This window comes from Marmota marmota, unplaced genomic scaffold, assembly GCF_001458135.2.
Source record: "Marmota marmota marmota unplaced genomic scaffold, marMar, whole genome shotgun sequence".
In the NCBI taxonomy this organism is placed as follows: Eukaryota; Metazoa; Chordata; class Mammalia; order Rodentia; family Sciuridae; genus Marmota; species Marmota marmota.
Genome location: NW_025999932.1, coordinates 25,973,313 through 25,983,525, shown reverse-complemented (window position 1 = coordinate 25,983,525; position 10,213 = coordinate 25,973,313). Strand labels below are relative to the sequence as shown.

Here is a 10,213-nt window from a genome sequence, read left to right as displayed (position 1 = left end):
AAAAAAAAAAAAAAAAAAAAAAAAAAACTTCTCGGAAGAGAAAATTCAATTAAATATAAAATCAAGGCTTTTCCAGCATTCTCGTGTGTTTGGTTTAAGCTGACTTCAGTTACAGAGTCACTGAAGCCAAGAAAGGTACTTGTTTGGGGGAGGGATCTCTACGCTCTGTTGTTCTATGTGGCTCTTGAAGCTGATGACTAACAAATGCGTTGGGTGGTGTGTTGGGGTAGCTCTCAACAACAAATGCTCCTAAAAATGTCATTGAACATTCTTCCTTTAAGCACTGGTGGATCTTGGGCCACTTGGAGGTGCACAGTATGGGTGTCTGTGATACAGGGTAGCGGTTCCCTATGGAACTTTTATTTTCTGTTGATGCTTTGGCATCTGGGGACTTGCAGACCCTAGAAGTACCTCCCTTCCCAGAGGTAGCCAAGTCCTAGAGAGAGCAACAAAAACTCTTCCAGGAACTTTTTTTTTTTTTTTCAAATGAAAACTAATTCTAGGATCTCACCCCAACTGCCTGCTCTATTGGGTTTTCACTTTCAGGGCTACCATCTGCCTGTCCTAATTAACCCAGGAAACTAGAGACAGTCCCTGTGCTCCAGGGCCCACCGTGTTCACACAAGCCAATCCTAAGCCCACTTGGCTTGCCTTGCTTGGTCCTCTCTTGGAAACCACGATGAAAACTCTTGCTCGCAGCTCCTCCGTTTCCCTCTGCCTCTGAATGATCCAATGCGACGACCTCAGGGCTGCTCCTGGGGGTCCACAATACATAGCTTGCCCCTTCCTGTTGGGAACCGTGAACAGCAACTGTCTTCTCAATAGCAGTCATTCCTGATCTGTGGCCTTTCTTTTTTCTTTCCATTTTCCCATTAACACAGGCAATAGCATGTCTACTGAGGAGAGGTCTTTGGGTGAGAGGAGAGAGAATCCAGGTTTGTTGTAGTAGGATCTGCTCTGTCAGTGCAACAGTGTGGTTTTTTTGCTCATTTAATATTGATACTGAGATTCAAACACTGTGCCAGCTGCCCACCTGACATCCCTGCTGGGACGTCTCATAGGTATCTCTAATTGCACTGTCCCTAACTGAACCCTAGAGCTCTCCTCCTCAGAGGACATGCACTCACGCATGCGCGCACTCACACATGCACGCATGCACGCACGCACACACACACACACACACACACACCACAAACTATTTTTCCCCATCTCCATACACGGCTTCTTCATCCATTAAATGGCTCATTCTAGAAAAATTGCTGTCTTCCTTGATATTCTCTTCCCTTTCAATCCATCACCCAGCCGTTGAGACATCTCTCCATGCTCCCATTTCTCTGCACCTCTACTCACCTCGTTCTAAGCCAGGGCCATTGCTAGCCTGGACTATTTCAAGAGCCTCCTCATCCGTTTCTCCACATGATAACCCAAAACACCTTTTTAAACATTATAAATCACACACCCTGTCTCCTTTGCTTCAGTTGTCCTTGGAACAGAATCCATAACCCTTTCTGTGGGAGATCTGATCCCTTCACCTCTTCCATCAACCCTCACCCCTTACCCTTGGCTCAGTACCCTCCAGCCACCCCGTGTTTCTGAGCTCCCTTCCTGCTCAGAATGCCTTTCTCCACACACTTGGCCCATGTGGTAGACATTACTAGAACTCACCCAGACCCCTGATTCTTTTTTATTCCAGGTTCACATCTCCCTTGGAATTAGGCCTGGTGTGAGGTGTGCGTTGGTTGGAGAAATGTCAGTGGAAGGGACGCGTGTCACCTCCCAGCGGAGGCATCTAAGAGCCGCCTGCATTTCTCCACACTCTGTTCCCTGCTGTCGTGCTGCTGGAAGACAAGTTAACATGGACGTGCTGCGAGATCAAAGCCTCCTGGAATGCTGAGCCGCATATGGAGGGCAGCTGCCGGGAGGAATTTCCCAGACCCTCAGCCCACTCATGTGCACGAGAAGTAAAAGATGTTTTTTTTTTTTTTCATGTTGAGCCACTGAGACTTGGGGGTCGGCTGTTACTATCTGTTGTGACTAACCCAGCCTGGCTGACAGATTCTCATTCTTCCAGAAAAGTACCCATCCCTGTCTCAGCCTTACAGGGCCACAGACACACACCATGACATGCACATCCACAAACCCACTTACACACGACCAAACCACAGACACGTCTCTGAATTCAGCCTCCTTGTTATTCTTTAGTGTTCTTTGTCCTATCCTTCATAGCCCTTCTATACTGCAATCTATAATTATATGCTTATTTTATATGTATTTGTTCATTATGTGCTTTGCCCAGTAGGCTGTAAGCTCCACCTGAATAGGGACCATGTCTGACTCATATGCCAGGGAGCCCCACTAAGCCCAGGCACAGAGCTGGCGGCATCACAGCAACTTATACAGTACTCCTTGAAAGAAAGAGAGAAAGAAAGAGAGAGAGAGACAGAGAGAGAGAGAGAGAGAACAAATGAACAGACACTGGGAGTCAAGGGGTGCTACCTTTGGTGGCCAAAGCAGGGACACGGGGTGAGGCTGGGACTGAGCTGGGGGAAAGGCCACGAGAGATTGGAAGTGCAGAAAGCCTGGTGTTCCTCCTCCCACCGCGTGAGGTACCCCCATCTGACGTCCACTTTCTGCCTTTTCTTCTCAATTCCAGTAGCAATTCCTCGTGTGTTGGATAAAGGGCCTGGGGGCGGGGCACGCTGCAGGAAGTCACGAGTGATGGGTCTGTCCCCCATTCTGGTTGACCCTGAACAGAGACCTAGGGACATCTGCAGATGCCAAGAGGAAAATGAGAATTCAAAAGAGCGAGGGGAAGATGGGGATGTGTAACAGGGGCAGGGCCATCCTCGGGGCCTTTCCCTGACTCTTTCCTTGTCTCCACATCCAGAATTGTTCCCTGTGGAGGAAAAGGGAGCAGGGGAAAGAAAAGAGCCTCAGGGAAAGAGCTTACTGTTCATTTCTTCACCACGTGCCCCTCCAGCCGGCCTGTGCCACCTGCTCTCCACGGTGCGAGTGCTGGGGAGACCATGGACACCCAAAGCACCCCCTGTCTTTGCCCCAGGGAGGTCTTGTGGCTGCTGGTCATCTGTGTTGTGTGGGGAGGGCTTCCTGAGGCACCTCCCCTGGTGCCTGTGTGGAGGGGGTCCTGGCTGCCCTGCAGGAGGAAATTTGGAATAGTGACTCTGGTTCCTCCAGTGCTAATTCCACGAGGTAACATGGCATTGCACCGCTTTTTATCTTTTCCAACAGGACATGTAAAGGGCAGGGGTGGAGTTAGTACATGAGTGGAAAATCCGAGTTAAGTCCCCTTCCTTTCCCTTTTTGTCTTTGCAGGGCTTTGTCTTCTGTGTGCCTGGTACATGCTGCTCAGCAACATTCACATGGGCCCATGAGCCAAGCGTGTCGGGAGCTGCTAGCTCCATTTTTGGCCCAATTTTTGGATTTAAATGCAGGTACCATCTTCAAGGACCTTCCAGAAGAAGAATTAAAAAGAAAATACATCAGAAACACCACATACATCCCCCGTGGCAGCTCTGGTGATCATGCTCTTATTCAGAGATACACGTTGTTTTGGAGATGGGAAAAGGCTGAGCTGGAAAAAAACTGGGTTCATATTGGAATTCACTGTCTACATAAATGTTTATGAAAGTTTAATTCTGCAAGCCAAGCTCGAAGCATATTGTCTACTACTAACAATCGTAGTCTAAAGTTTCATAAGATTCTGAAAATTGGGTTTTTTTCTGCCTTCCCCACAACAACCCAGCTCCAAGAGAAGAACATGGCTACTGGGGGATTGGGTGGGGAGGGAAGCTGGCTTCTGCAACTGGAGAATGAACGAAAACAGCTTGGAGGAGGAGCCCAGACTCACAAGGGAGAGTGAGATAAACATCCAGCAGCGTCTTGGCAGCGAGGAGTACAGGACATCTGCTCCGGGGATGTTGACACTTATCTAAGGGCTGGGCAGGAACCAGCGAAGTCCAACCTGCAGGAACCTAACTGGTCTTAACCTGGGCTTTTGAGATCAAAAGCATGGCTCGTGCCACATCAAAGGCACCACCATGTTCAGCCCAGAAGCTCCTGCTGTAGTACTGTGACCATCGATAGCTTTGTTCCCAGAACTCTTTGGCAGAGTTGGCATCCTTCACCGAGGTGCTGAAAGCTCAGGAAAGCCCCCTGCATGTGACCCTCTGAAGAATGTTCACTTTCTGAGACAGCTTACCTCCCACCAATTAGGATGCAAGGATTTATAGCATACCTTCCCAGAGAGGTTCAGAAACCTTGGAGATACTGACTCAGTTTCTAGCACAGTCAGCTAGGTGATGATAGAGAACAACCTACAAGAGAAGTTAGGCTTTTCTCTCCAGCTGCTAGAACCATGGTCAATGCAAAATGTAAAATGCTGGATTCTGCTAACTTTTGGAAGGGAGCAAGGAAAAAATGGACACATATCTAATCCTTTGTACTTGCCTTTCCACCTACCCTACTCCAGAGGGGAAAAGCCTTCTGCCACATCAAAATCAACTCCTTAATTGAGTTAATACCTGCACTATGGGGGCCTAGATTGGGTGCTGGGTGAGATACAAAGTTGCATTGGCTATGGGTACGACCTCAAGAAGCCAAAGTCCAGTGGGCCAGACAGACTGGGGGCATAATCATTACCAATACCAGGCAGAAGTGATAGTTAAAACACTAACTAAGGTAATTTAGAGGAAAGAAAGATTTATAGATAGGACAACAGTTAAATATGAATCTCAGATAACACTGCATAACTTTTTAGTATGTCACAAATATTACTTGAGATACCAGTCCCAAGGGGGGGCTGGTTCCAGGACTCCCCAAGGATACCAAAATCTGTGGGTGCTCAAATCCTTTGTATAAAACGGTGTAACATCTGCATAGATCCTACACTCATCTTTCCATATACTTCAAATGATCTCTGGATTACTTATACTACTAGAATATAAATGCAATGCAAATAATTACTCTACTGCATTGTGTAGGGAATAATGACAAGAAAAAAAAATCTATACATGTTCAATACAGAGACAACCGTCACCAACCCAACCACCTTCTCAACATTTGTAGTTAGGTGACTCCTAGGATACAGAATGCATGGTTGCCGTGGGCCAACTGTATTTATACTAAAAAGTCTACATTGTTTATGTGATATTCAAATGTAACAGGGTGTCCTGGGTTTGTAATGTGCTAAGTCAGTTCACCCTATCTATAGAGGGCTTTATGGTATAAATAATATTTCATCTGTTTTAAAAAGACAAGTGAGACAGAGGCAGAAAAACCATGGCTGCCACACACTCAGGATGTTCCGGATCTGCTGCAGAGACCTGCCTCTATATGCTCACAAAGAAAATCCTTTGCAGATTTACAAAAGGACCAGAAATTTGATTTCTTCATGGCCTGCAAGGAGCTGGGAGGTGGGTCCCGGTAGCGGTAGGGATGTGCTGGGTTATGCTGGGATAACAAGCCATCCCCAGGGTCGGCAGTTCACCGTCCTCACTCCAGATCTGGACTGATGAAAAGGCAAAAGAGACATGAAGAGGAGGCCACTATCTAGGACATTTCCAGTTACCATGGCAAATGAAAAGAATGCTGCCAATCAAGGCACAGGTTTTTCAAGTGCACACTCAGAAGTGACACCAAAACATGCCCAAGTTCAACAAAACCACAAAATGCAATTCTGCCCCATGCCTGGGAGCACAAAAACACACCAATCTTTGGTGACGACATGATAGCCTACTTCACTCAGCTCTCACTTCCATTGAACCAACAACCTGTCTTCAAAACACCAGGGAACCCCCAGCACCAGAGATTCCCCAATGTCAGGAGCTCGCAATGCTAAGGGCTTCCCAATGCCAGGGGCCTCCAGTGAGAGGGATCCCCAGTACCACCCCCACCCCAGCCAGAGATCCCTAGATGCTAGGGGATCCTTAGTGCCAGGATCCCTCAATAACAGGGACCCAAGTGCCAGTTTCCTAATGCCAAGAGTTTCTCCATGTCAGGATCCCAATGCTATACCCCCAGTGTCAGGGTCCCCAGTGCAAAGGACACCTTCTCCCTGTGTGCTCTAGGTGCTCTGGAAGAGGCCTCTAGTTCAAGGCCATTTCATCCAGGCACAGGGAGCAACTGGGTCTACTCTTGTGCCTTTTCCAACAACACCCATCCTCCTGGGAGGATAAGAAAATCAGTAGTGGGGAGAACCCACGGATGGAGGCGCCTGGGGATTTGGGCACCATAGGCAGCCCTCAGCCCCAGCAGCTCACACTGGGGGCAACTCAGTGTCCAGCTCTGCTGAGGACAGTGCTGCCAGTCTCCTCCAGCCAGAGCCTCAGGGGGCAGGCCCAAGACGGACCCAGAGGGTCTCTGGCACCAAAAAGCAGGCAGCGTTGAAAAACCAGCATGGGAAGGAAATGGACACACACACACACACACACACACACATACACATACACATACACACACACACACACATCCCTGGGCCTCCCAGAGCCTCCCAGGGCCACCCAGACCCTTGCAGCTTGGTGAGGCCTGTTTCTGGAAGAGGCATGACTAATGTTATTGCAAAGTGCCCTGGCTGCGCGCCAGCAGCGCTGTCACCCCTTGGCTGAGCTGCCTGCCGTCAGGTGTGGGCGGGAGACAAAGCGGCCTTCTGTGAGCCTGGGGACAGGGATGCGGGCAGTGGGACAATGGTGTCGGGGAGCCTGGGGGTGGGGGTGGGGGACCGGCGGATGCAAAGGGAACTTGGATCGGAGCTCTGGCTGCCAAGGATCACTGGCACCTAGCAACAGGAGAGGCAGAACCATGAGCGGCCAGGCTAGGTGGAACAAAGGACCAAGGTGTCAGGGCAGCCCTCCAGCAAACCTCCACCCACCAGGGAACCGGCTTACTAGCAAAGGTTCCAGGTGTGATGCGGTCACCCAGAGTCACAGTCACCCAGAGGCCCAGTGGGAAGCTTCCCTGGGTGCTAGGCCCTGCAACACTCACTGCATCTACATCCGACTCAGGAACGTCACCCTCACTTTGACCCCCCCCCCCAGGCAGGAATGAAACAGGCTCCGAGAGGTAAGTGATCTCCAGAGGTCACACAGCTGAGGCTGAGGTTCACCTCCAAGTCTGTCGCAGCCCTAAACAAAATCTGTCCCCATAACCAATAGCTGTGCCCAATAGCACTAAAATAAATGCCATTTCCCTTCCCCTAGAGAAGGACCAGGATTGCCATGAACTCCTTTTTGGTGCAAAATTCAAAGAAGTGCCAGAAAACAGATACATAATGTTCAGATGTAAATCGAAATCCATGCATTATACGCTGGATGAGGAAACTATCAAAATTGTAAATCAAGGACCCAGCCCTGTATCTGGAGAACCCAGGGGTGAGTCCTCCTTCAACTCACCCCACCCCAGATGGGCCCTGCCCTAGAAGGCACCTCTCCTAAGCTGCTTGGTGCACTCTGGCCTGGCCCCTTCACAGCCACAAAACATCTTCATTCCAACAGACGCAGCAGCACCTGACCCAGCCTCCCGCCAGAATACAGCAAATCCTGAGGCAGGCTCACACTGCTCCACCCCATTGCCACTGCACTTGAGGGAATCAGGGCTTTGGCCTCCCCGTTTCCCCCTCCATGCTACTCTCTTCCTCCAGTTCGCTAATAGCTTCTCACCAGTTTGCTCATAGCTGCTTCTCAAAAAGTCAAGCGATGAAGATTTCAGGTTTGTCTCTCAGGGTTCCTGGCCCCACCTGTGCCCAGGGAATCTCAAGGCAGCAGCCTGGATCACATCCGTTAAACAGAATCTTTGGGGGTGAACCCAGGTAGCAGTGTCCTTGAAGGCTCTCCTGGTGATTCCCAAGAGCAGCCAAGGTGGAAAGCCAGAGATGGAAGAAATTACAATAGCCCCCTTTATCCTGGGGGAACATGTTCTAAGACCCCCCCCCATTGGAGGCCTGAAACCATAGAGAGCACCAAACACTATGTAAATGATTTTTTTTTCCCTACACAGACATGCGCTAAAGATTAATTTATCAATTAGGTAGAGTAGGATATTAACAATCACACAATAAAATGGATCAATTTTAACAATGTACTGTGATAAAAATTACATGACTGGGCACTCTAGCTCCTCTCTCTCTCCCACTGCCTTCTCAAAATATATAATTTCCCATTTAAATTGTGGTTGACCGTGGGTAGCTGAAACCACAAGGATTCGGACTCCTGGACCCATTCATGTGTGGGGGAGTGAGTGTCATCTCATAGAAGGTTCTCAAAAGTGAAAAAACCCTTTAAGACCCAGTTCTGAACTCAATCATGGGCTTCAGGCTTCCGTGGGTCAGCGGACCCTTCCTGACATCGCTCATCTTCACAGGCAGGCAGGATTTTCCTCAGAATAGCAACTGTAGTTTATATGTCAATTATCTGTCATCAATAGGAGGCCGTGACATTGAAGGAGATAGAATGGTAGCAGCTCCCAAACCTTATTTCATTCAATGGTTTTAACTCCTCAGACAAGGACCAAAGTTAGCACTTGTAACTGTACGCTGACTCCAGAAAACTATTTGCTGAGTAGATGAATGAAGGATGAGTAGTTGCTTATCTTCTTTATTCAACCCTTTGTGTGGCCTTGAACTGTACCTCATTTACAGGATGGGGAGGTACTGGCTATTGGTCCTCCACCCCAGGGCTGCTCAGCACCTGCTCTCTGCCCTGAGAAGCTTGCCTGTTTGGACCATGTCAAGGGCTTCTGCCCCTCTGGCCTCTGGTGGTGTGTGGCCTGTGGGAACCCTAGCAGATCCAAGAGTGACCTCAGCCTGTTTCTCCCCAGGTACCCTCCCTGGGTTGTTGCCTCAGCCTGTGTCCTGTATCTAGAGATCAGTGTTCTTCCGGATGGTCTCCTCTGTTTGACTCTGTCCTCCCTCTCTGTCCTTGACCTAGGGATGTGAAGAGTTTAGCTGCTACTGACCCAGGACACTGCACTTGCTACCTCGTGCTTTTCCTGCAGCCTGCCCGCAACTCTGTGAATAAGTGCTCAGTGAATTTTGCTAGTATAAGTGTCCATTTGTCGGGATCATGACTGGCAGGTGGGAGGGGGGGGTGAGGGCCCATCACTACAAGATGATCAGCTATTAAAATAAAAAGACTCAAGGCAATTCCCACTCCCCCTTCAATGAAGTTACTTGTTAGAAAGTAAGACATCTCTGAGTGTGAGCAGATCCAAGCACACCGGAGCTCTGGTTGAGGAGGTGCTAAGGAAATCGCGCTGAGCTTGCCGGCCGAGCCCAGTGGAGGGCCTCCAACAACTCCATGTCCCAGACTGAGAAAATGACTGATAGGATCTGACTGTGTAAATGTCTCCAGGGACCCTGGGGCTGGGGACTGACACCCCTAGAGTGTGTGGCAGCTATGCAGACGCGTGCATCCTTTGATTCTCTCTTCAATAGCACCTACTGCAGGGAACATTGTTGACCAACAGCTTCCAGCTGCCACACCTTGGATCCTCCTGGCCTTTGTGCGGCACCACCCCCAGAGCTGGGCCACCCATCTAGCCTGGTCACCATTTATTCAGAACTGTGCTGCAGGCTGAGCCCCTACCCAATCCTTCCTGTCCTCTCTCCTGTCTCAGGAGTCACGCTGCCAGTACTGTCTGAAGGCTCCTCCTGCCAGATCCTCCTCTCCCTCTTTAACCTTCATAAGCCTCTCCCCCAATACATGTCATTTGTCTCACCTCACCTGCCTTTGGCTTCTCAAGAGAATGCAAACTGGCCCGGGTGGCCCCAGTGGTACCAGGGAAAGAGATACTAAGATATTGGACACGGGCTCACTTACTGCCAAGTCGATGATCCCCAACTGCAGTGGTGTATAGGGCTAGAGAGACCTGACTCAAAATGACAGTCCAACTGCAGAAGCTCTCATAAGGCTTCAACCAGTAAAAATGTCCTGGACAAAGAGGGACACCCTTGCCCTTGCTGGGCATTGAAACATACGCAGGGAGTACTGCCTACAAGGGCAGAGAAGTTGACTGAGTGTTACTAATTTGTTCTGACACCTGCAGAGGAATGATGAGACACTGGGACAAAGACAAAGTGTGAGAGCCAGGGGACCTCTTTGGTAGCTTAGGAAAAGATCCTTATCTCAGTCGAGGAGCTGACACTGGGTTTGATTCCAGAATCACAGAGCTCCACAGACATCTAGATGCTCAGTTGCAGCAG

The 10,213-nt window shown here is 49.4% G+C and overlaps 1 long non-coding RNA gene across 1 annotated transcript; it reads left to right on the top strand.

Annotated features, from left to right (window-relative positions):
• The first annotated feature begins 1,697 nt into the window (after positions 1–1,697).
• On the top strand, positions 1,698–4,898 carry LOC125616110. The gene is made up of 2 exons (XR_007346739.1): positions 1,698–1,961; positions 3,334–4,898. It is a non-coding gene; the product is annotated as an uncharacterized LOC125616110 (long non-coding RNA).
• The last annotated feature ends 5,315 nt before the right edge of the window (positions 4,899–10,213 follow it).